Consider the following 27,799-nt stretch of genomic DNA (forward strand, 5'->3'; position numbering starts at 1 on the left):
TGTGTTTGCAGTCCTGTGCTGGTTCGTTGTTCTATGTTCACTTGTGTTTCCAGTTATGCCAGATGCCTGTCTTGTTTTCCCCTACGGGGAGTTTTTGTTGTAGTTTTGTTTTATTTTGATTACTTATTAAAATGCCTTCGTTTCCCGCACTTGAATCCTCTCTTCACTAATTCACCATTCCGATAGATAGATAGATAGATAGATAGATAGATAGATAGATAGATAGATAGATAGATAGATAGATAGATAGATAGATAGAATTTGTTTCTGCAGTTTATGTCCTTTCTGAAGTCTGTTAAAGTTGTGTCATTTCTTGAATAGGTGGTGGTGTGGCGCAATGGATAAGACACATGCCTTTGGTGTGAGAGACTCGGGTTCGAATCCACTGTGAGACACCAATGTGTCCCTGAGCAAGACACTTAACCCCTAGTTGCTCCAGAGGCGTGCGACCTCTGACATATATAGCAATTGTAAGTCGCTTTGGATAAAAGCGTCAGCTAAATGAATAAATGTAAATGTAAATGTAATGAATGAATGGTGCTGGCCAATCAGTATGGGAAAGATGCTGCCCAAATTGGAGGGGTCAATACAAGGATCAAGAAGGGCACCTGAAGATCTCTACTGAAATGAGTAAATCCTTGGTACATTGGCAGGGTGCAGTAGGGATAAGGTTTGTTATATCTGGGTTAACACCACAGAAAGTAAGAGGAGGATAATCTTTAACTCCTGTGATTGAAGCTGATCCAAGGTCAAGCAAAGACACCATATCAAAGAGATAGTATTGAATGCATAATGCAGTACCAACACTGAATAAACAGCTACCTGACTGCTCAATTCATTATAGCAGTTATAGAGAATATGAAGTAGATTGTATCCATTTCACCTTGAATGAGATCTAGATCAAATAAATACACTGAGAAAAGTCATGTCAACTACACATATATAGTACTACTATAGTACTATAATGCATAGCCTACTTTACTTGGTAAACTAATCTGATGGGTTTTGACATTCAACTTCCTAATAATCTTTGCAATACAGCCTGACATTCCTGCATCAATCTCTCAATATTTATTAAGGCAAAGCTTTAGCTCGACAAGTATGAGTAGTATACTTGTGTATGTGTGTGTCCAACAGAGACAGCGACGCACACTGATTACTGTCCCTATTTATAAACTCAAACATTTCTATTTGCAGTTTCTTGAGCTTTGACATTGTGCTGCAGTTGACACATAATCATGGACCTCCATGTTAAATCCCCTCCAACAGAGGCGAAAAAATAAACCATGAGTGTAGAGTTAATTGAGTTTACTTTCCATCCCCCCTCAACGCCTTCGTACGAAGGAAAATGAGATTCCCCCCCCCCCATCCATGTTAAATAACATCAAGCCTCTCGAACAGCATTACCCGAAGTTCAAATCAAAGGCACTGAAATGATTAATATGCACCAGCACTATGAAAACGACACTACAAGAACTATATTTCTAAACTTCAAAAGGATATTCTATATATTTTTGCTTCTTGCAGCATAATCATATTCAATCCGCTCTAATAGAGGCCTCGTTTCACTAGCTTTTGGTCCAGCAAGGTAAACACATCACCCATAACAACCTCAGTGGAGAGAGCAGTCTGTCCTCAAAGGGCCAGGCTGATTTCATCAATGCTACATCAAAATTGAAATGCCAATTCCAATTCCACTGCCGTAATTATAACTGACCTGTTTCGCCAAACTGAATTTAAAACCGCTAGTGCATTAAAATCTGCCGGGTCAAACTTGAAGGGCAATGATAGAAAAGCAGTGATCTCAACTCAGCCCAAAGACAGTCATTATAGAAAAGATAATAATTGCAATATAAGGGTCATTCAAAGTACCTGGTGTGTTTTCCAGTTCACTAAGGGGATTTTTAAAGTGAAATAAAGGTAAAAAAAAAAATGAAGGTGCTGTAAGCTACTTCCACCAGATGTAGCTAGTAAATTAGACTACATTCACACTGTCAGTAAAATCTGATTATGTGTGTATGTTTTCAATCTGATCTATCAGATTGACTGTCAACACTGTGTATCGCAACGGTTCAGATCAGATTTGTGTGTCCCGTGGTGCTCTTTCGTTTTCCGGAATATCTGCGTTGGTTTCTATGACGATAACGTTGCATTAGTAGGCATGCGTAGGCATGCTCTAAAAACAAATGTAGTTTGCAATGGGGTTTGTGATGTTGTCTTACAATATGCGTCTCAATCAGCTCCCTAGTTCAGTATTCAAGGCACAGATTAGGGAGTCGGACATTTTTAGGGCTGTCTCAATTGCAAAAACCAGTGCACTGGATCCTTCGCTCCCTGAAAAATCCATAAACGTCACATTTCTGAAGCATGAAACATAAAACGTACGAGTCAACTCAATAAATATAATGACACACACGATAGAAGATTTGAAAAGTCTAACAGGTTTTTTTTATATGCCAGTATAAACACACATTGCTAGACAGATAGTGAACACATCTAGTTAACATTTATAATTAATATCCAGCTTTAATGTTGTAAGGGTATTAAACAGATCAATGTGTTTACTCAGCATAACAAATAATATCAAAAACACATGTCCTGCCTGTTAGGGACGCATGATATATCGGCCACCATATCTGTATCGGCCGATATATGTTCATTTTTAATGTTATCGTTATCGGCCTGATAAGGAATTTTGGCCGATATATTAAAGCCGATAAATAATGGATTGTCTCTGATAAATTACAAGTAAGTGCAACATATGCAGTGCAAGTCTGTCATACAGGCTGCATAAAATTATAATGAGAACATTATAATTGTGTTCATGGGATATGGCTTTTAATGGTGAGACTTTAATCAGGCTCCCAAAATGATATACAAATTTGGATTTAGATTTATTGGCCAATATATTTGTTATTGGTTTTCAAATATAAAAAAATATCGTTTTTCGTTAGCGACCAAAATGTTCATATCGGTGCATCCCTACTGCCTATTGTTGATTAATACCAGTGGTGACGTTCTACAACATTATCTGTTGACGTTATGCATAGTCATGTCCCCGGAAATGGAGTATTCACTGTCCCAATGTGTAGTGACCCAGGGATTCGTGCACATGCTATACTGATTCATGAACTCGGAAGCTATATTGAGACGCACCCAATGTGTAGTCGCGACACTGAATTATTACATCTAATTAAGCTGAAGCAGCAGAAATGCAATGTGTGGACCAGGCCGACTAGCATTGACTGGTGGACTCCAACTTTGATGAAGAGATGTGGCTGTCAAACTTCAGATTGCGAGCAGGTGTTGATGTTTTACGAGGCGTGAGAAAGGGAAAAAGCAGAGCGGCCAGACTGAAACTGATTTCCAGAGATGAATCAATTGAATAGGATTTCAAACTACGTATAAATGTAGCTTGAAAAGGTTTTTTGTAAAAATCAGATTTCATGTGATTTTTTGCTGTTCACACTTGCTAAACATCGGATAAGCATAGTACTAACACAGTCAGAAAAGTAACAGTTTAAAAGTTGAATTTGACATTACAAAAGCCTTGCTGAAATTATATTTTCTCTAGTAACCGGGATCATTTTAAAGGGGTGGTTGATTATGATTTCACCTTTTTAACTTTAGTTAGTGTGTAATGTTGCTGCTTGAGCATAAACAACATCTGCAAAGTTACGACGCTCAAAGTTCAAATCAAAGGAAGATATTTTCTTTTAAAGAAATTGCTTTTTAAGGACTATAACAAACGGCTGTTATGGACTACACGCCATTCCTCCCGGGTTAGTGACATCACGAAACCTAAAATTTACATAAACCCCGCCCCCGGAACATGACTTATAGATTATCAAGACAGATCAATGAGTAGAAGATAACTACACATAAGCTACATAAATTCATCAACTAACCATTCAGAAATGTTTTCTACATGTTGTCACTTCTTCATGAGTCTCTCCATCTTTGTCCGACTTTGGTTTGAACATAAAAGGCTAAAAGTTTTTGAAATTTTCAGTGCGTGTCTGTGTGAGGTAATAGGGGTTTGCACTTCTGTACACATCTGCAGCGGTAGGTGATCTCTGAGGTAACTTATTTTTCGCTTTTTTAGAATACAATTCTTATTTCTGTTTTAATTTAAATGTCACAAATGCTTAAGTATCAGAAAAAAAAATTGTATATAAAAAAAAAAATGCAGTCTTCATTTGATTGTTTTAATCGTCTGCAAGCAAATATAAAAGGTTAAACTACTGATAGCATACAAGTCTAAACTAACTTACTGACAGTTAGCTAACTCTACATCGGGTGCCATTAGCAAAATGTACATATACTAACTTACATACTTTCATAATCATGAATAAATGAGGAGGCGTAAAACTTAAATCCTTTATCTAACGGAGTACTCGGGGCTCTGGAAGTCCGTTTGGCAATACGACGTACATTTGAAATGGATAGAATGGGTAGCTCCTGTAAACACCGGCTATAAAATGTCGCCATTCCTACGCTGTGTTTACCTCAGTAGCTGACGACCGGAAGTAGTTATATCTGTTTTGTAGAACCCGGAAGTATGTTGCGCATAACCCCTATTGGCAGAGGTGTGGACTCGAGTCATGTGACTTGGACTCGAGTCAGACTCGAGTCATGAATTTGATGACTTCAGACTCGACTCGACAAAATGTACAAAGACTTGCAACTCGACTTGGACTTTAACATCAATGACTCGTGACTTCACTTGGACTTGCGCCTTTTGACTCGAGAAGACTTGCTACTTCCCATGAAAACTGGGGAAAAAAATGTTCACACGGCCGCGCCGCTCTCAGTTTATCTGCATCTGTGAAAAAATGTGCACCACCTGTATGCATGCAGAGAGCACGCGCGCTGCCTGCACGACATCCAATCACTGTAGTCCCACGTTGTTTTGATTCGACAGCATCTAAGCAGGCACATTGCAAGACAACCAATGAAGCGCAACAAGCAACAACGCATGCTACGAATTTGAACAAATGCTAAGCACCTTATTGGATGTACCGTAACTTACTAGCTGCTACATAGCTACCAACTCTCACTCATTCTTTTCACACGCTCTCACGCCACACATCCATTTTCTCACGCACAGAAACATCGCGAAGCAAAGAGGACACGGAGACCAACAGACTAGACAGAGCACGTGCAGGTTACTTATATAAAAAAATCTCTGCTCTCAGATTCTGTCACTTTTATTACGAAATTCAGACAATAAATACCGTTTTGGCGCTTGTAAATGTGACACGACAGATCCCTAGCGGCACGTGAACCGATCATCTCTAGCTGATAGTAAATAACGTTAAACACGAATGAACACTGTTGAAAGATACAGTACAACTTACCGAAATGTATATTCCTCATACATAATATCGACCCATCAATCAAAGGGGTCAATAAAACAGTTGGAGAACAATTATGTCACATAACATTTACCTCAGGAAAGCCATTTAATGACCATAATATAGGCACGTTAGTTGGCTAGAAAAAAAGAGCTATAAGAGAGTATTTTGCTAAATATGTGTACTATATTGCATGTTTATTATATTTTTACTTATATCATTAAATAAATAAAAAATGCATTATTTAATTTGTGTTATTTTTAACCTTAAATAATACTGCAGCTGATAGGGCTCTCTGTATGTTTACAGCATTAGGTGAGTTTTTTTCTTGAGAAAAAATAATGCCTATCTTGTGTAGCCTACCTAATATTTATCCAAATGAGTCAATATTAAATCAAATCACAATAATTGAATTGAACTGAAATAATAAAAAAGCGTAGCTTACCAGAAATTGAACCATATAAACATTGTAACATGTTGTCACTAAACCTAATAAAATTCAGTTTAGTTACTAAAATGTTTTGACAATCACAATACACTTATTGTGATGCAAAAATTACATCACAATTATTAATAATAGGGTATATGTCGAACGTCGCATTACGAAACCGGAAAACAGAACGCATCGCTTCCGGTTCAGGTCTTTTGTATGTGCTTCTTGCATTTTTTTACTGTTTTACTCAAGATAACTTAAAAGGAGCGAGCAAAGATGATCATAACCAATGTCCCTCGCATGTGAAGATCGATATTTAAAAGTAAAAAAAAAAAAAATCTTCACACTAACGTTTAGATATTTAAATAGAATAAAACGCCAATAACAAAGTGAGATAGGTAGGTTAGCTGATTACCTTAAAATTCCATAGATATCGGCGTCAGTTCATACGGCTGTTAACACTTTCTATGACAAGCGGATGCGATGAGACCAGGTTTCCGGTTTCGTCATGCGACGTTCGACATATACCCTATTGCATCACAATTGCATCCCCCATTGAAGTCAATGGGACCCAGAAACTGCCTGGTTACTGACATTCTTCTAAATATCTTCCTTTCTGTTCAGCAGAAGAAATAAATTCATGTGAAATTTTTTGTGAAAATTAAATTTTCTGTTTTTTACTGTATTTGATTAATGTCATTGTATAAAAAGAGGTTTAAATACAAATCTTACAGACATACATGATTTGTATACATTTTATTTCTGTGGTAAGAGGACTTGAAATGACTCGAAACTAAAATGGTAGGACTTTGGACTCGACTTGAGACTTGTTGGCTTTGACTTTTGACTCGACTCGGGACTTGCCTCATCTTTGACTCGACTTGACTTGGGACTCGAGGGCAAAGACTTGAGACTTACTTGTGACTTGCATAACAATGACTTTGTCCCACCTCTGCCTATTGGAGCTGCTAAGAACGAGCTGTTGTAGCTCCGCCCTCTTTTCTGGGAGCAGCAGCTCATTTGCATTTAAAGGGACAGACACAAAAACGGTGAGTTTTTGGTTACCCTCAAAAATGTACCATTTTAACATGTTATATTAAAATATATGTGGGGTATTTTGAGCTAAAACTTCACATACACACTCTGGGGACATCAGAGATTTATTTTACATCTTGTGAGAAGGGCATTATACCACCCCTTTAAGAGTGTCTGCTATACTGACAAAAATAACAAAAATGAAACAAGAAAAATTATTTAAAAAGAGGAGACTGCAACATATCCCTCAACATTTCGATCATTTTTTAGAGAAAATATGAAAAATTAAAAAATGGTGTTAAGTCTTGATAATATTTTATGTCAGCTAATGTATACAATGAAAACTATATAGAAAACTATTAGCCTTTTATGTTACTTCCTTTTATTTTTCATTCCAAATGTAGAAAAAAAGTAAGTTGGAGACATCATTCTTATATGCTGATTTGGTGTGCAAGAAAGATTTCTTATTATTATATCATTACTGAAAACTGTTGTGCTGCTTATTCATTTTGTGGAAATTGAGTAATCCTTTCATGATTTTTTGATTATTAGAAAGTTCAAAAGAATAGCATTTATCTGAAATATTTTATTATAGATGTATCTACTGTCACTTTCGATCAATTTAATGCATCTTTGTTGAATAAAATAATTAATTTAATTGAAATACATATCTTACTGACCCCAAACTGAACAGTAATGCATACAGTATAAAAGGCACACAAATGGCCCCCGTTTTGTACAATGACCCTTTAACTCTCTAGGAAAATACTACCAGAGTTTCCCTTTTGGCAATTGTTCAATCCTTAGAGAAAAATGATTTGTCAACACCTGTCTTCCTCAGGGTTGCTACTGGTGTCATGCTCTCAGCGTGTGTGTGTGTGTGTGTGTGTGTGTGTGTGTGTGTGTGTGTGTGTGTGTGTGTGTGTGTGTGTGTGTGTGTGTGTGTGTGAGAGTGTGAGTCCTGGCTGAATTCTTCTCTGTGTCTCGCTGGACTGGGGTTATGATGGATTAGGATAAAACATTAACATGGCAGCGAGGAAAGAGCAAGAGGGTGAAAGAATCGTTTCATGCCCTTATTAGCAAGAAGGCCAACCGCTTACCACTTTCATTTGTGAAACACTGACGACATTCACTAAAACAGTAAAATAGGATATGGCATGGCAAGGATATTTTTGTGTACATTTTCATTTTGTTTAAATTTTTAACAATGGCTCAGAGCCAAATCAATATGGAGTGTTTTCCTTTGTTTTCAAGATTGAAGTACTTGATCATACAGTAAGATTTCAACACTCACAGTGAACAATCTCCCAGAGATGCAATAAAGATACCCATCCCTTTTATTACAAGACAAACACTGTGCTATGTACAAAAACCTTATTCTGCTCATGGAAAGTATGCTAAGACAAATTTAAATTGTAAAATAAACTAAGATCAATTTAACAGTATTTTCTAACATTACATGTTGTATTCTGAGTCTTTCTAAGAATGAAATGCAGTCTAGGTCATTTTCTGAATGCAACAAAGCCCATTGTGGGTTGCAAGGAGGGAAAAAGAAAAAAGAAATGTCTTAATCTGCTTTTTCACTGCTTGCCATAAACGCCAAAACTGCATTTCTAATCACAAAAGGGCTAACTGATGTTTCCAGCATTTATAATAGGTTTTGCATTGAAACATTTTTGTTTGTGTGACTGATTCTCTTGTATATTGAATAGCTGTGAATATACTGTAGAAATCATAATTAATGTTTATTATACAATAGCCACAATGGGGCAAACATAAAAATGACAATTAACATCATAAAAACAATTCTACTTAACAGTATTAAAGAATAAACTGAAAGTGAGAACGGCAGGATTGCCAAATCCACTGTTTTCCTGTGGAATTGGGCTATTTTAAAACCGTTGCTGCAGATAGATTTTTTTTTTACCCCATAGGTAAAAGATGTGATATATTGCATAAATTATATTTGACTGAAATGCTTGGAATGGAATATAATATATTCCATAATAAAACTGTGTTAGATGTAAAGTTTTGTGAAGGAGGGCCACTGGTAGGGTGCCTTTGAGCTGTGTTTAAGATGGTGCTTTTGCATAACAGTGACTTTAAAATATGTATTTTAGGTATGGGAATGGCATATTTTGCATTTTGATATTTGGGATTTGGACACTGCGATACTTTTAATTGGCCACATTGGGCTTGTTTTGTTACGCAGACCTGGCAACCCTGCCGAGAAGATTGATATCAAATAATAATAAAAAATAATAATTCAACAACATTATTTATTCATGCCACAATGCATACATGGAACCAAAGCGCCGGCATAACAGTTTTACAGTTAAACTGTAAAAACTAAAAGAGATTTTATCCAAAATCTAACTTGGAGTAACTTAACAAGAAATTTATCATACAAAAGTCAACAATATTTGCAGCGCTGCAATGCGCTGTAGTACAGAAGCTAGAGCAGAAGTTAAAATGCAGAAAACAGAGACAAATACTTCTTTTTTTTTCCAGCCAGTAATATATATATATTCATTTAAAAAAAATGTTTTACTGTGTACAGTGTATATGCAAGAGTGCTTTGAGGTAAACAAGCCACTGATGGACGTCAGCCATGGCGGCACCTGTCAGCCACAGATATGTGTGGGAAGGGGCAGTGGGAAAGGACAGCTAAAGGCATGGCTGGATACCAGCCTTTATTTACCTGTGCTGCTCACACATCCCGTCACACTTCAGCAGTAAGGCTTAATACAGACTGACACCCATAAGCCCCTCACTCCTGTTGCTGACATCAGTATTCAACCACAGAAATCAGGAGGATAACTAAAGTATTTTAAGGAACTATTTTATTAAGGTGCCCCAATTATGCTATTTTAAAGTTTCCTAATGTTGTTTTGGAGTCTCCTACAGCAGGTTTACATGCATCAAAGGTCAAAAAACTGTTTAATTTCCTCATAATATACATTTGCACATCACCACATTGTTCAATGATTCTCAAACGACTCGTCAGATGAATCAATCTCTCTAAATCCCGCCTTTCCGCGAGCTACTCTGCTCTGATTGGCCAGACAGCTCAGTCTGTTGTGATTGGTTTACCGCGTACAGCGCGCGTCGAAAACAAAAATGCCCATTGCCATAACAACGTCAGCTGTCCTGAGGCTTCCTACACCGTAAACTAAACACAGTGACGAACAATGACGTTGATTTTATCATATCAATCCAAGCGCGAGTCTGATGATGATGAAACACTGGAAGAACTAGTTATTCAACCCGAACCACCAGCGCAAGGACGACTCGAGCGGGACGTTTCTCAGTGATACACTACTCAGTTTGAGGTACATTATGAGATGTTGCAACTGTAATTCCTCATCATCAGCATGAACAAGTGCATGTCCATCAACAAACCGATTATTTTACTTGTACTTATTTATTTACAGAGTATTTTTGTAATATATTGCGGTGAACATGTGGAAACTGTTTCAATAACAGTGCATGTATGCAATGTATATAATAGCCGAGCTCTAGCATGAATGAATGACGTAACATAAACATTGGTAAAACAAATCTTGCTCCATGCTTAATCTTTCCTCAAAGTAGTGAGAACGACAGACAATCTGCATTAATAGACACAGTTTTAGGTAATAGTGGCCCACAACTGATTAGCAGAAGTATTTCAGTAAGACAGTAATAACGTGAGTTAGCCAGTTAGCAGGAGACCTACACAATATAAAACTCAAAACTAAGTATTTTGAATACCATCTTTCAAGAGCAAGTGGTTTGTGAATCCTGCATTGAACTCCGAGATTTGAGAAGCAGTCGTCAGTGAAATAAAGGGAACACAGCAAAAGTTTAGGATTATACTGCTGTGATATCATGGTAAAGATGAATTTTAACCACTGATTCTTCACATGCTGCTCCTTGGGCAGTGAAAGAAAACTGGCTTTACCATCACATTGTACAACACAGCGTCTTCTCGACATGATGCTGTCCAGTATCCACAGGAATCAGCTCCAGTGTTTGAGGTTCAAGTTTTCCCTGGTGTCTGTGCGTGCAATAAGTGGGCGGGCAATATGCTAATGTTTGTCTTGATGTCACAACGAAACGGCTTATGACTCGTTTGAAAAACGTTTAATTTCATTGACTCAGAGTCAACTCTTACTTTTGAAAGACAATAACTTTATACGGTGCACTTTCAGATTTAAAACTTTGCAGGATGTTTTCATTTTCTTAGAGCTATGTTACACACTACATGAAAGGTCATTTTCAAAAATCCATAATAGGGGCCCTTTAATGTATGGCCAATGCAATGTTGTCATGTGCTACGCATGCATTGATGTGTTAAATATAAGCATGAGTAAAAATAATAACATTTAGTTTTATTTTACTGTTTTATTTAAATGCTCAAAGGGATAGTTTACCCAAAAATGAAAATTTTGTCATCATTTGCTCACTCTCAATTTTGTTCCAAACCGGTATGAGTTTATTTGCTGAAAACAAACGAAGATACCAAACAGTTCATAGTATGGGGGAAAAAATACTATGGAAGTCAATGGGACCCATCAACTGTTTGGTTTCCGACATTCTTTAAAATATCTTTGTGTGTGTGTGTGTGTGTGTGTGTGTGTGTGTGTGTGTGTGTGTGTGTGTGTGTGTGTGTTCAGCAGAAGAAAGAAATTTATACAGGTTTGGAACAACTTGAGGCTGAGTAAATGATGACAAAATTTTTGGGTGAACTATCCCTTTAAGGCATTTTACAAAATACATACAATGTCAAAACACAAGCACAATATACAATATCACAGACAGTGGACCTGTATATGTGCGATTCACTGGTCCAAACAGAATGAATAAAAGTGAAATGGATGAAATAGAAGCATATAATGGGCATATAAATGTAATCTGGTGTGCACATGAGACTACTTATATATAATAATGACAATTAATTAAGTTAATGTTCAGAATTATTAGTATGTTAATATCTAGGCTGTGTGGGAGGATGTTGTTTCCATGGAAACTTGCATGTGAATAATAGCAATGTAATTTTGCCCTGGCAATTTGCTTCAGTTACAATTTTTTGCTTAATTACCTGATGCACCATGAAGTCTGAAATATGCTCATAATTTGATTAATACACATGATATATAGCATATTGCTCACTTTGTTTTGAGTCATATCCTTTTTTGATGTTTTGAAATATATATATATATATATATATATATATATATATACTGTATATATATATATGCGCACACACTCAATTTTATATTATATACATATAATATAGCCTACATACAAACACATAAGACAAAAATGTTAGCCTATATTTTAAGTAAAAAATGTATAACACAGTGTTATAATTATAGTAAATTCAACTGATTGTTAAAACTAAATAATCTATTAATTAAATTCACTCCCAGAGCAATTGCAGCACCCCTAGTGAAATACATTTTCAATCCCTGGTAAAGAAATTATCAAGTGAACCAGTAAGTATTCATTCAAGTTTTCGTGTATGTATAAGCGTGTGCAGTGCTTGAAGCTGGCGTAGATCTACGTGAACATGCATGGAAAAAATATTCCATTAGGCCGAGTTATGGGGGCAGGGTTCCTGCTTGTGCACTACAGCTAATGTACTGAGTCCCAATGCCCGGGGTGATACAGCTAGTCAATGTAATTCACGGTCACAGAGGAGCATGGGAAAAGAAGGGGTGGTTTGCTGCCTGGTTTCTGCCAGTTGCCTACTTTGATCCGCTCCAAAGCTAACTCTGCCTTCTCGAAACGGGTCTGCTCCCCTGGACCAGCGTCTTGCCATGCTTCATGGAGTCACTCCCCCAGAAGCAGTGTGTACCTGCAGTGCACCACTGCTGGGAGGAAGTGTGCAGGAGCCATGATTGTTGTTGACTGCAGTGGCACAGTTTCCTTAAAGTGCTGTAATACTCAAGGACAGTGGCATTCTGTGAACTTATGAAATGTGCAGCCAAAATCCCCTTGTGTTTTTAGTCCACTGTAAAATTTGATTTACATGGGGTCCTAGTTAAAGGCAAACGTCATACTATATATATGAATATATTTTGACATATTTTATTTATAATGACGATATTTATGATAATGATATTTATATTTATTTATAATGAATGAAGTAATATTTTGTGTTTATATTAAAGCAACAATATGTATTTTTTTTCGCCACTAGGAGTCGCTAACCTCTTACAATAACAAAGGCATAGGTTGATGACGCAGTGATAAGCGGAATGATGGGACTTGCTGTCATGCTGATGGATCTAATAATGTTTATGGATGAGTGAATACATTGATGTTTTTAACATGACTGTGGTATGAAGCAGGGTGCGATTGCTAATAAGAGACAGATATCAGCGCCACACACATATATATATATATATATACATGCATATATATATATATATATAGGAATAAGGACATTTAATTCTACCGAACTACACGCAAGTGCTGAATTACTACTCACACAGGTCAGTCCTGGTTTTAGTTCTCCTTTTGTCCCAATGTCTGCTTGCCATGGTCCATAATGTTTGAACGAAACAACAACAGCATGAGCGTGCCGCTAGACGTAACGCAGTTGTCCACGTCTGTCGCCATGGTTACTATGGCAGTACAAGCGGAAACCAGGGATAACGCGGATATTAGGTCATTGACAGGCGACGAGTGAACAGGGACGGGCACTTTTTAAAATTGTGAATTTCTCTGAATTTACAAATTCTTGGAAACATTTAGGATAATGGAAGTACACAATTGAAAGAAATATATAACACTGTGCAAGTGGTTTTGGGATATTTTGATACAAAATTCTTACATTTTGTACCTTTAACATTATTAATAATCTAATGTTACACTTTATTTCGATCACTTTAGACATTCTACCAATTGTATACCAAATGAAGTTTGGTATAGAAGTTTAGAATACTACAACAACTATAACAAGTAACTTTGCAACTATACACAACACTTTGTAGGTACAAGTCAAATACCTCTCATTAATTTGCAATTAACTCTTATTGGAGTTAGAGTCACACACACACACACACACACACACACACACACACACACACACACACACACACACTCAAAAGGTTAAAATAACGCTTTTCTATTTTAATACATATAAAAATGTTATTTATTCCTGTGATGGCAAAGCTAAATTTTCAGCATCATTAATCCAGTCTTCATGGTCACATGAAATGATCCTTCAGAAATCATTCTAATATGCTGATTTGTTAGTTTATTTATTTTTTTCTCATCTCCTTTGACAAACAATTATCTGCTCCAGGGTTTTCATTTGGTACTCACCCCTGCAGTTTCTGTTGGAACAAAATCTCAGTAAAAACGGTCCTTGCTTTTAAAAGGACTGTAAAAGCTTTGCTCTGAGACATACATGAAGGTCACGGCAGCAGACTTTCGACCTAGTTCTGCAGGTGTAACTGCTGCTCCCTTAAAGACATCACTTAACCTGCCTTAGCCCCTTTAAAAATAGAAATAAAAAATAAAGTGGCCGTTCTCATAGGCTAAAGTGAATGCGATGTAAAGACTACTTCAGGTCAGATTTGATGTGTCAGAATCAGGTCAGATTCAGTTTTTAGACCTATATTTTAAACCGCAACTTTTGAAGTGTTTTGTAAAATCAAAATGAACACTTATCTTATGTAGGCTTGTTGTTGTTATATAACTTTGAACTCATTAAAGTACAGTTTGTCCCTAATAGAAGCAGAGTGCTAAAACATGACACATTTCACATTACCTTTAAGCTTGGGAATAGGGTATGTTCAAGATAATGAGTGTTTCAGTGTTTAAGGGAGCCAATTTCCAACCTTAAATTGAAAATATATATCTCACAATGTGACTTTTTTTTTTCTCTTAATTGCAACTTTATTTCTGTGTGTTTTTGCATTTATGTATTTTATTGTCTGAAGTGATTGTACAGCACTTTGGTCAGCAGTGGCTGTTTTAAATGTGCTCTAGAAATAAAAGTGCCTTGCCTTGCCTTTCTCATAATTGTCAATTTGTTTTTCATAATTGTGTATTTTTATTTTAAAGGGGACCTATTTTTCCATTTTTCAAAGTTTTGATTTTAGGGTCTACAAGAATAGGTTTTCATGTTTGAATGTTCAAAAACACATTCTGTTTCACATATTTTACATTATTGCAGCACCTCTCTTCCCAGGCTGTCAGTAACACTCTGTTTAGTTCCGATCTCTTCATCCTTCCAAAAAGCGCAATGTACTCTGTTTGGTCAGCTGGATCAGTGTGTTTTGATTGGTCAATCGCTTCGAGCATGTTTCAGAAATGTCAAGCCTCTTACCATAAATGCGAGTTTCAACACACCCTTAAAGCAACTCAACCAGGCCTTGCAACCTTTATTTTGCATATGCCTTATAGGCGAGAGTTATTGTGACGTGTAAGTTCCCAGAAGAAAATTAAAGACTACAATCGAGGCGTTTCAGGGAATTCAAAAACAGTGTGCACTGATATAGAGAATAACTCCCATTGGAGTGACTTTGCAGATCTTTTTCATGCTCAAACAACAACATTACACACTAAAGAAAGTTGAAAATGTAAAAAAGCATTATAGGACCCCTTTAAACATTCTCTCGCAGGAAGAAACAGGCACCAATAAGTATGTGTGAGTGAAGGGGGAAAATGAATAAAGCTGACAAGAGTCAGTAACAGCGTTCTTCAGTGTCTAAAGCATTCGTATGGAACAACAACAGCAACAATACCCACCAGAGAATGTCACAAATGTGAAGGACACGGATCCCTTGCAATCATGTTGAGTGTGAGACTGTGAGGAAGAATGTGTGTGATTATAAGATGGGGAGATCATCACAACTGAGTGCTCATCAGAACTGTTCCAGTTAGATCACTTGAAATCACAGACTGTACTGGTGTTCAGTTGCCGAACGACCACTCCTGTGTAAAGCTGTCCCACTGTGACTCAGCATCTATCCTAATCAAACTGCAATCAAACACACACTCACATACGCACACTCCTAATATCCCTCTCATCACTCTCACTCTTGACTGCTTGATAGAAAAGCCCAACAGCGAACAAAACAACAAGAAAGTAGCCCCAGGGGCCCTTTCTTAAAAAGTCTGGCAGGCACAGATAGAAAAGCAAAGCAAACCTTCTATCAGTTTTTGCTTCTCCGTCTGAACTAGGAAAACAGCTTTGAGTGGTTGGACGGGCTCCATGAATCTTGTTTTTTACCAATTCAGAAGAACCAACGAACTGGCAAACTTTCCCCTCTCTTTCTGTTTCCAGAGCACACACCTTATCTTCCTTATTTGCCTTCTTGACAGGTTGAATTAGCTTCTGTGTGCAACCTTCCTGAAGGTGAGGTCCCATTAGTTCCATCATTGGCTATTCATGTAGGACCTCAGCTTCAATCAGCTGGCTGGTAAACAGAGCTGCCGCAACACATATTGGGATTGACAGGCCCCTTGCCCCAGGGAGAAGGTCACGGTGGTTTTCAGGTTATTGTGTTTTCAGACCACACGGCTCTGGGTGCTGGTTACTAATGGGGGCGTCTTTTTATATGACCTCAGCATTCTCAGCAGCGCCGAGGCTGGAGGTAATAAACATAATCTTGGTTATGGTATACATCTGTCTCAGTGCTGCTGTACTAATGCATGCTTCCCTGTTCACTCTTAAAAACAGAGGTTCCAAAAAGGGGTTTTCAAAGCAATGCCGTTGAAAGAACCATTGTGGGTTCTCCAAAGAAACTTTCAGTGAACAGCTCTTAAAAGAAAGACTTTTTTCTTAGAGTAAAGAACATTTTTAATAATCTAAAGAACATGTCTCCACTATAAAGAACCTTTAAAGCAATAAAAAGGTTTCCAAGTTTTTCATGAAACCATCAATGCCAATAAAGTTTATAAAGAGTGTAAATGAGAGGGTTGAGTAAGTGTTGTTCGTCCAAGCATTAAAATCAGTCCAACAACGAGCAAAACAGGTAGACTTGAGTCTTATACTAAACTTCACTCAGAAGTAGAAAGAATGGCTGCTATCTGACTGCATTCATCTCTCTAGTTTAATGGTAGGTTCAACATCTTGACAACTGCCATATTGAAGAGAAAAAAAAAGTGAAAACTGTCCCCAGCTTTGTCCGTTAAGATGCCTGGCAGCTAAAGTGTCTGAAGCAGGAGTAAATTGTGAAAAATCACATCCCTGACAGGTTGCTGAAAGGAAAGTCTTGTTGGCTGTTCTGGATAAATGTGGTGACATTTAATTTCTGGTTTCAAAGCTTCATAGTCCCGAAGTCTTAGTCTCAGAGTATATAAAAAAAGGTTATGTGATGCTAAATCTAGTGTGGGGACTATGCTGGGCCAGAGAGTGCAATTCAGAAACAAGCAAAGCAAACAAAAGTTTGCTTTTATTAAAATTGTATCAAAAAATATTATTAAAAAGTTATGTCAAGTCAATCACAGAAGAAGAGCTCCAAACCACTAGGGGCACAATAGAGTTATCTTCATGTTCTTGATCTGTTATAGGACTTTCCTTACAACATTTAAGCTGAATATTATGTATAAATGCTAACTAAATGTGTTCACTACCTGTCAAGCGATGTGTGTGACGGTTTGTCTTTTCAAATCTGCTATCGCATGTCATTATATTTATTGAGTTGGCTCATGCATTTTATTTTTTCATGCTTCAGAAATATGGCGTAATTTCTGGTAAGGGAGCATAGTGAGCATTGATATTCCCTGGTTTTGGGGGTGCATTGTGGGATTTTTTAGGGAGCGAATGTTCCAGTGCACTGGAAGGATTTTTCGATTGAGACAGCCCTTAAAATGGCTGACTCCCTAATCAGTGCCCTGAATACTGAACACGCACACATACTCTCTGACTAGGTACTTATTTAATTACTTTGCGACCACTAAAAATGGTATGTTCTAAATAGTATGAATGTGTGTAGAATGATTGTAATCGGGACATACCACATTTGCCATGCTGTCACTGTCATGTGAGTTACCAGTGTCAGTTGTGTTAATTCACTGCCATACACAAATCCAATCCAGTGGCCTCATGTGATAGTAAAGTGTCCACTGTATGTGCACTTCAGAATCACAGGAGAACTAGTAGGTCAAGTTGTCTACTTTTTAGCGCAATTTTCCTACGGACAAAATTGCGATTGTTAACTCATGATTTCTGTTCTGTCTGTGTGCACCAATCTTGCACTTCTATCTCCTCCTCAACCAGACCACCTAGAGACTTCGGGTTTTCGGCATTATGTTAAGGAAGGTCTAATCTCGGGAACGCACACAAAAAACAAAAAAACAAACAAAAAAAAAAACATAAAAACCTTTACTATCTCTTAGTGTTGTGATCCCATGACGTCAGAAAATTGCGCTAAAACACTCACTGAGTTTTTATTACTTGTTTATGAGTAATGTGAATTCAGACATATCACTCTTGTTACATACCGTTTTTCGCCTTCTATATCTAGGGAAGTATGTGATTTCATATGCCGCCTATGTTGCTAAATTCAATGTGGAGATTATGATGGGCTGAAGAACACAATGCAGAAATATTACCAAACCAAACAAAAGTTTGAATTTGACAACATTAAAACATACCTTATAACAATTCTTACTGAAAACAGCATCAGAAGAATGTTGTTAAAAAATGCTACATTTGATTTCAGTCTCATAAAAGTTCTCCAGTCCATTAGAGGCATGCAGCACAACAGGGGTATTATGAACCTAAGATGAAACATATGGATCTAAAGCATTTTTTAAACAAGGCAAATGTATAACTAAACAAAAGTAAAACAGTAGTTTATAAACTGATTCAAATGTGTTCTACTAGTCTTGTTTTATGTGTTGAGTGTAGAGATCAGAGCTGGGGAGGATGACAGGTTGAGCAAACCAGGAAGGCAGACTCTGTCATTAGGATGGACCTAGACTGGAGGTGGTGGGCGAGTGCAGAATGATGTCCAAATTAATTTGACCATCATGGACAACAACTCGCACCCCCTCCATGACAAGCCAGTCGGAAGGAACAGCAGTGCAACATGGAGCACAACAGAATGTTGTCTGAGTCTACTACCAAAAGAAATGTATGAAAAATCTGTCCAACACAATGTGTAGTGTATTAACACTTCACCTTATTGTTTGTGTTAATTTGAGTACCGTATAATCTCTCTTAAAAATATTTTACACATTGTTGTGGTACCACAACACACCAGAAAGTAGATAAACAAATTACAATTTGTTTTGGGAATTATGTCCTTCAGAGTAAAATTACAATATCATATTTTTTGCCACAGCTGTTGAGTAAAATCACACCAGCATACATTCAGGCAAGTGTCAACTACATAATGAAGGCAGAAACATGTCAGTTCAGGGTAAGTTGTTACAATATTGTCCATGAATATGCAAATAAGTCCCAGCCTCCACTCAATCACACTTCTGATCCACTCGGTCAACTAAACGCTACACAATGGCAGGGGGAAATATTGGTTAAATTCAGACATATATGTTTGGACCAGAAACTGATTCAGGAAGAGTGAATTATTCAGGGTCGTCTACAAGTCCACGTATCAGATGTTTTTTGTGTCGCGCTCTACAATGTCGCACACATAACAGTAATTGATATGACTAGCCTTTTGCTTGACTACGTTATCAAACAGCTAATAATGTGTTGCTAATGTTACACAAACCATGTTCCTGTTTACCATCTTAGAGTCAGATAGCTGCCTCCTAAAAACCCGCATCCTTTGAAACGCTTTGAACATCACAGAAAGTCAGTGGAGAAAAGCCCAGCCCTGCCAATTGGTTTCATGTTTGTTACTGTTTCAAACAATTTGCACATGGTTTGTCTTAAGTTTGTCTTATTTTTCACCACAGGTCTTTGAAAATATTAATAAATAGTAAATACTATAATACTATATAATACTAAAATAACACAAGCCCCAACATTCAAATGATTGGTCAATAACATTTTTGACTTCTACTTGTGCCTCTATAAAAATAACATAAATCTACGCTGAGAAATAATCAGTGGAGTAAAAAGTGACAGTTAGTTGCAGTGTGTGTTTGTGAATAAAAACAGAGACCTCAAGGAATATAAAGGAGATAAAATATTCCAGCGCCCCAATCCACTAGCCTTCATGCTGCATTCACTTATTAAACGGCCTAGTGTCTGTTTAAAACCTCGCCTCCATGTCTCCATGCGACTGTCAGTAACTGGCAGTATTAATTACCAAGGAGCTTTCATTGGTGTATGAGGCACAGCATGCTTAGGGCAACTAAAGAGTGATCAACTCCTTTATTAACAACACATCTCTTCACCTGAAGAACCAGTTAGGAAAACAAAGACATGAAAAACAAACAATACCATTTGCATAGCATCAACCAAAATGGAGGAATCTTCCATGACATCCATATAGCAAAAATGAGAGTTGGCATATGTCACCAGTGATGCCACACAACAATTTCTTGAGATTCTAGTGAATAATTCATCAGCCAACAACCTTTAGGCCGCCATTATCTATTTAAATCCGAGTGCAAACTCATCCCAAAGCCTGCATGTGGTGCTGTCATGGCCTGGTTAGAAAACACGGAGGGAGGCCAAGGGAGAAGACCGGAAATTAAATGTTGAGCTAGACTGCAGCAGGGCCATCTTGGGTCTGCTCCTTTCTATCATTTTCCACATCTCTCCTTGTGCCCGCTTTCCCTGCTCTCCTCAATCATTCATTTATTCATCTACTTCAACATGTCATTCCTTCATCCTGAGTCATTGAGGCAATCTTTCTCTTTCTCAATCCATCCTTTTCAAATCCACTCTTGTGTTTCATCTTAACCTCCCTTTGTTTCCACTTCCCTTTCTTTCTCTGATCTTTCCAATCATCCCTGTAAACATCTGGTGAAGAACCTCCATTAAGCTTTAGACCACAAGCTTGAGAAAATGCTCATTGTAAGCTACAGTGGGGTTCAAAAGTCTGAGACTGACGTTCTGGGATATTTTTTAAATTCACAACAAATTTGGTGTTTAATATACAGTTATGCAGAGCAGGATTTCGGATTTCACTGTGGACGGGGCTATGGTTTTTTGCGTTTTATGAAAAGTGTGGTTCTGCCACATGTACATTTACTTATATTTGCATAGATTCAAATATTGCCACCATCTAAAATGTAAACCATCAACTTACGAATGGCTTAACTGATGTAGAATTTTTTTATTTTTTCAAATCCACATTTAATCATAGATATGGATTTGGGAAAAAAAAAAATCTTTCACATGCTTCATCATATCTATATACAGGTGCTGGTCATAAAATTAGAATATCATCAAAAAGTTGATTTATTTCCAGAATTCAACTTAACAGGTGAAACTAATATATTATATAGACTCATTGCATGCAAAGTGAGATATTTCAAGCCTTTATTTGTTATAATTTTGATGATTATGGCTTACAGCTTGTGAAAACCATAAAATCAAAATCTCAGAAAATTAGAATATTACATGAAATCACACAGTAATTACACAGTGATACCATGGTCATTGAACCAGGTTTTGGTTATTTTGGCAGTGTGGGCCGGTGCAAATCCTGCTGGAAAATGAAGTCAGCATCTCCATAAAGCTTGTCTGCTGAAGGAAGCATGAAGTGCTCTGGAAATGTCCTGGTAGACGGCTGCGTTGAGTGGACAGCACAGTGGACCAACACCAACCGATGACATGGCTCCCCAAACCAACACAGACTGTGGAAACTTCACACTGGACTTCAAGCATCTTGGATTGTGTGCCTCTCCATTCTTCCTCCAGACTCTGGGACCTTGGTTTCCAAATGAGATGCAAAATTTGCTCTCATCAGAAAAGAGGACTTTGGTCCACTGTGCTTTATTAAATCCAGAGTCAACGCAGCCGTCTACCAGGACATTTTCAGAGCACTTCATGCTTCCTTCATTTTCCAGCAGGATTTACACCTGCCAAAATAACCAAAACCTGGTTCAATGACCATGGTATCACTGTGTAATTACTGTGTGATTTCATGTAATATTCTAATTTTTTGGGATTTTGATTTTGTGGGTTTCATAAGCTGTAAGCCATAATCATCAAAATTATAACAAATAAAGGCTTGAAATATCTCACTTTGCATGTAATGAGTCTATATAATATATTAGCTTCACCTGTTAAGTTGAATTCTTGAAATAAATCAACTTTTTGATGATATTCTAATTTTATGACCAGCACCTGTATATATATGATTTAAAGTTTCATAAATATCTTATGCTTCTATAGCTATAAATACACTGCTTATATTTAGAAGCTTTCGGTACGTCCATATTGTACATTTCAGCATCTACCCAAGCATACCATAAAGTGATTTTTTTTTATGTACCTGCAAATGTTACATACCCAATACCTACGTTTAAACAATGAGACTAAATTAGACAAATATAAAACTGGGAATCAACAGAAAATCATTTTGCTTTTCATGGTTGGATAGGACAACCTAATGGAAAATATATCTTTTATTTATCATTTTGCATCTGGTTATATATTCATGTAAATCTTGTGTAATGCATATCATATTATACATTAATCTACAATGCAACCATCTTCACTAGTTGTCTCAGACTTTTGAACCCCCACTGTATATTAAACAGACGCCAAAAAGCCCTTTGGGACAGTAATAATCATATTTCTGAGCTGCAGTCTGAGATGCAAGTGAAAAAAGGGTTCAGACCATAAGTGCACGGCAGATCTCATAATAACAACATAATTAGAGCGATGAGCATATCATCTAATAAGTCTATTGATCCATGATTAAAACCATTTATAAAATCCAGACCCTTTGCAGAGCAAACAGAGAGAAGGTATATAAACCCCACACATGCATGCACACAAATGAACATAATCAACCTCCATAATTCAGTGAATGCAAATTTGTTAATATGTTTAGAGTATGCAAAGCTTGTGCAACAGCAACAACAATCATGCACAGCCATGTTTCACTATATTTCCCCACCCTTCTACACTCTCTGCACTCGTTCTCCATTCACTTTGCTCTTCAGTTTTCCTCTGATGTGTGTGTTTCTCTGCACTGTGCTTCAGGAGCACTGCAGTGCTCAGTTAGACCAGCTAAAGGCTGCTAGGTTTGCTCATAAGCGTCCACTGCTTAGCTGGGTCCAGGGTCAGTGGGGCGAAAAGAGCCGATGCAGAACCAGATCACAGAGAATAGCAAAATACATGGACAAAAATGTAATTTGTTTTATCCATGCAGATTTTGTACCAATTATCCACCATGTCTTTAAGCTTCTAGCCTTGTGTTGATGTACCCTGATGTATTGGACTCGTTTGATGCTTACTTAAAATCGGGATCTTTCCACATATTACATCATTTTTTTTTTGTTTTTTTTTCTCTAGCGGATCATATGTGCTTCGATTTTTCCTCTTTTTTTTTTTTTTTTTTGGGAATAGACAAATAAGTTTTGAAGACTACATGGTTATGCACAATCATTTCTATTATGGATTATCAATTCACCTAATAAGGCTCTTTTATTTTTAACATACTCAGGAGCTCAGTTTAAAAGTCTTGGTAATTTCTTTGGAGGAATCTTTTCCTGATTGATCCTTACAGCAAACCATCAACGTGATTATTATAATAATTACTTACCACTCAAACAATGCCTGCCAACTCCTCATGTGTCTATGAATGGCACTTAGTCATTGGCAAAGCTGATCAGAGCCATTCCCACCACCCAGAATAACAAGTCTTAATCATACAGAAAAGCAACCGCATCATCCGGCAAAATGGCAGCACCATTCCTGCAAATGCTAACACCCTCTAAATGTTAACATTAGATCCAAAACTTGATGAACATACAGTATATACATTTGGAAACATTACAATTTTCAATGTTTTTGAAAGAAGTATCTTATGCTCATCAAGCCTGCATTTGACTGATCAAAAATACAGAACAAATTTAATATTGTGAAATATTATTACAATTTTAAATAAAAGTTATGTAAAATAATAATATGCTGATTTATTATCAATGTTGGAAACAGTTGTGCAGCTTAATTTTTTACTTAATTTTTGAACTACCGTTCAAACGTTTGAGGTCAGTATTTATTAAAAAAATTTGTAAGAAATTTGTACTTTTATTCAGCAAGGATGTGTTAAATTGATAAAAAGTGACAGTAAATACTTATACAACAACATTGTATTTGTAAAAAAAGATGGTGGGTTTGCTCCTCCGTCATGGCACTCGCTTGCATGGCTGGAAAAACCTCTCAGCCAATCAGATTTGAGTAACAAAAGTTGCTGTTGTATATAATATAATATAATATATTATAATATAATATAATATAATATAATATAATATAATATAATATAATTAGCATAATAGTTCTTGAGAAGTAGAGCATTCTTTACTGAACATATAACCATTATATAAGCCAAAGAAAATGCTCTGAACATATACTTTCCTTTCTATATTCAGGAATGGCTCATAAAGCACTCAGATAAACTCCTTTCATGATAAGCAAAATGTCCTTTTTATTATTGGATGCTCAATGTGGTTTATTGTGTGTCAGACATAAATGGGTTTTATGCGGCACATTAAGTTAAGATCACACTTTAAACAATTTTGAAAAGAAAGTGCATAAAATGTACCTACCCAAAAACTCTCATTAGATGTTTTATGCACCATTTACACATGGTGGAGAGAAGGTGCACATTTTTCTCTTTTCAATTAACAGTTTGAAAACACAAACACTTGCATGAAATTGAACATTTACGCCAGATCCGCTTTTCGAATGATTCATTCTGCTCGTATATGAGTCCCAACGTGTAAATCCACGACCTCGTCGGAGAGAAGCTTCCTAATCAGTGTGTCTGGATACGGCTACAGCGCTGAGTGCTTGAGTTAAATCAAGAGGAATCAGGAACTAAAGGAGGAATCTCAGAGGGGATAAGTACTCTCTGAATCCGAGTACAGATGGGGTCTTGCATGAATGTGTGTGAAAAAGCTGAAGGAACTGATCTGTGCCTTGAGAGCATGAGGGAATGTCTGTTTAGCTACTACAAACTTCACAGTGGTGGTCAAAATAAAAATGGACATGCTGAGAGCCTGCAGTGTAATTCCCCAAAGGCTTCTTTTATAAATAGGCAGGGCAGTAGTGTTAAGGCAATGGTCTATTATGGAGGGAGGAAAAGTCCACTAGCAAAGCCATTTGCTTGCGCCGCACCAGTCTCAGATCTAAACCTTTTTGCTCTAATTTGTCTATAGTAGGCCTAAAATTAAATTTAAAGGGGACCTATTACGCCTAAAGTCTTGATTTTGGTTTTGAGGTCTCCTAGAATAGGTTTTCATGTTTGAATGTTCAAAAACACATTATTTTTCACATGTTTTACACTATTGCAGCACCTCTCTTCGCAGTCTGTCGGTAACGCTCTGTTTAGTTCCTGTCTCAATGAATGAAGCCCCTCCTCCTGAAAAGCGCGCTGTGCTCTGATTGGTCGGCTGGACCCATGTGTTGTGATTAGTCAACCGGAAATGTCACGCCCCTTACCATAACCCTTCAGTTTCAATACGCCACTAACGCAACTCAACCAGGCCTTGTCCCTTTTTTTGCACATGCCTTTGGCGGTAATTACTTTAGCATTTAAATTAGGAATATTTTGACTTGTACGTTCCAGGAATAAAACTCAAGATTACAATCGAGGCGTTTCAGGGAGTTCAGAAACAGTGCTGATATAGAGATTAACTCCTTTTGGAGTGACTTTGTGCTTTGTTTCATGCTCAAACAGCAACATTACACACTAAAGAAAGTTGAAAATGTAAGCAAGCATAATAGGGCCCCTTTAATTAGCATGCATAAATTGGAAAACAGAAGGATTCCAAATGATGCCGAAATGCACCAGACATTAACATTCAATAAAACACATAATCATGAACAAATAAACAGATCTCAGTCTTTTTGTGACAATGAGATGAATTAAACGGATTTGGAGGATATAAATAACCAAAGCCTTTATCTTGGCATAATTAGCTCTGATCCCTTTTTTTTCCTTCCCAACAATTAGGTATATCTTGTCTTTCCCCCCAAGCACAAGTCTTTGTGGCGCCAGAGTGAAATGAATAAAACACAGCGGTTCACGTGTCATTTTTCTAAATAAGGGCGAAATATAATTGAGTCAATGAGCAGTTAGTTAACCTACTTATTCAATTTGCCTCTGCTCAAGCTGCACATGTAGAAACTGCACAGCACACCGACAAGCCAGTAACATCAAGACATCAAACAACAGCAAGATCAATACAAATGATCTTGTGATACGTTTATCATCTTTTTCCCCACTTCTCAGCGTTACATTGTATGTACCCGTGATATGGAAAATAGGCTGGCGATAGCTGAGTCACATTGAGAAGAATCTAGCCAATATTTTTTAACACTAAATGCATAGTGAACATTTGTAACACATGCCTCGAAGACCCTGAAAAACACACCATCATCACAGAAGCCTTTTTCTGATCCTTTATCAAGTGAGTTCATTAACTCTCCACTTACACGGCCCATGGCAGTGATCTTTCATGCAATAAACTGGGCAAGGAGACATATTTTAATCAATATCTGCTCCCATGATGTTTGTCCAGGTCACATAAGCATACGGCCTTTTTATGATGAAACCACAACCCTATAGCTCTAAAGTCTTTTCATATGATGTACTTTGTCAGTCTAGTTCAATCTGTAGAACTCTAACATCCATCCCAGACCGCAATCTGGTTCAAGTGTTGGTGTGATGCCATTTAGCGCATCCTTGTCCAGAACATCCTTTCACAGTCAGCAATCAATTATTCATTAACTTAAGTTGCTCCAAGGTTCAGAGGTCCCCTATCAGCCCTCAAAGTGCTCTGATTCGAAACGCGTCTGCGTGACCAGTGCTCCGTGACAAAACTTCCAAGTGCTGTTAAGTTGCACAGCTGCAAGGGTCTGTTCCATTTAAACCCCTGTGAAATGAAGCCGGGTGGACCGGTTCATTCAGTACAGGTCCTCAAGATGACCTAGTCATCTTAAAAAATTAAAACATATTATCATGCAGGAACAACCATGCTTCCAAACAAGGGCAATATCCTTTGAGGCATAACCCCTAACATCAAAGGCATGCTTATAATGTGGGTAGATCAGCCTACTGTGATCCATATTTGCATCCATATTATATCCAGCTTTTAACTTGCAGGGGGGAACAAAACAATAAAATCACGCTATTCATGCAATGCATTAAAGACGCACCCGCATTCTGCTTACCTTGCGTTTAAGTTAGCAGGTCAGACTCGCATTCCCGTACTGAAAATATTCAATATTCCTCCGGGCAGAGGGTTCGGTGCGCGTGCGGACGGTCCGTTACTCGCCGCTGTTTGAGATCCTGACAGCAGCTCTCAGGATTCCCTCTGTCCCAGCCACGCGTTTCCATTGGTCCGCGGATCTCCCCGCAGCACCTCACCGGGAGGAGGGGCAGAGAGATGCGCTCTTGCACGCGGCAACATGGAAATACATCCGAAGAACGAATCTGCTTCTACATGAATGAATATACAGGTATGTTACAGTGGTTTAGGAGTTGTAAATTTAAAGAATAAATTCAGCCCGTGCAATGCGATGACATGCTGATGGGATCTGAAACGAATCTACAGTGCTTTGAGACAAAGGAGCACTGATGCTACTTTTTCCCCTAATAGTGTGTTGGGGATTAAACAAAAACGAAATGACCAGAATGGATGCCAGACACTTTTCTGAAAAGTGCATTATAACACACGGATAAAGCTTCTGTAATATCTTCTGTAATAGCCTACGTCAGAGGGATATATTAAAGGATCTAAAGGAGAAGGAAAGAGATTAATAAAGTAATTGTCATCAGAACATGAGGGTTATAAAAAGAGTCGGTAGTCAGTAGATTAAAATGATACTCGCATGTGGTGACGTATCCACAGTGTAAATGGCAGG

General features: G+C 37.4%; 1 protein-coding gene across 2 annotated transcripts in view; it reads right to left on the reverse strand.

Moving 5' to 3' along the window:
- Nucleotides 1–27,235, reverse strand: part of dlgap3 (discs, large homolog-associated protein 3) — a 173,367-nt gene extending 146,132 nt beyond the window's left edge. For both annotated transcript variants that reach the window (XM_079877813.1, XM_079877812.1), the window contains exon 1: nucleotides 27,107–27,235. The gene's annotated coding sequence lies outside the window, so the exon portion shown is untranslated. The remainder of the gene's footprint in view (nucleotides 1–27,106) is intronic.
- Nucleotides 27,236–27,799: the final 564 nt, after the last annotated feature.

Source organism: Squalius cephalus, assembly GCF_949319135.1.
Source record: "Squalius cephalus genome assembly, chromosome: 8".
Classification (NCBI taxonomy): domain Eukaryota; kingdom Metazoa; phylum Chordata; class Actinopteri; order Cypriniformes; family Leuciscidae; genus Squalius; species Squalius cephalus.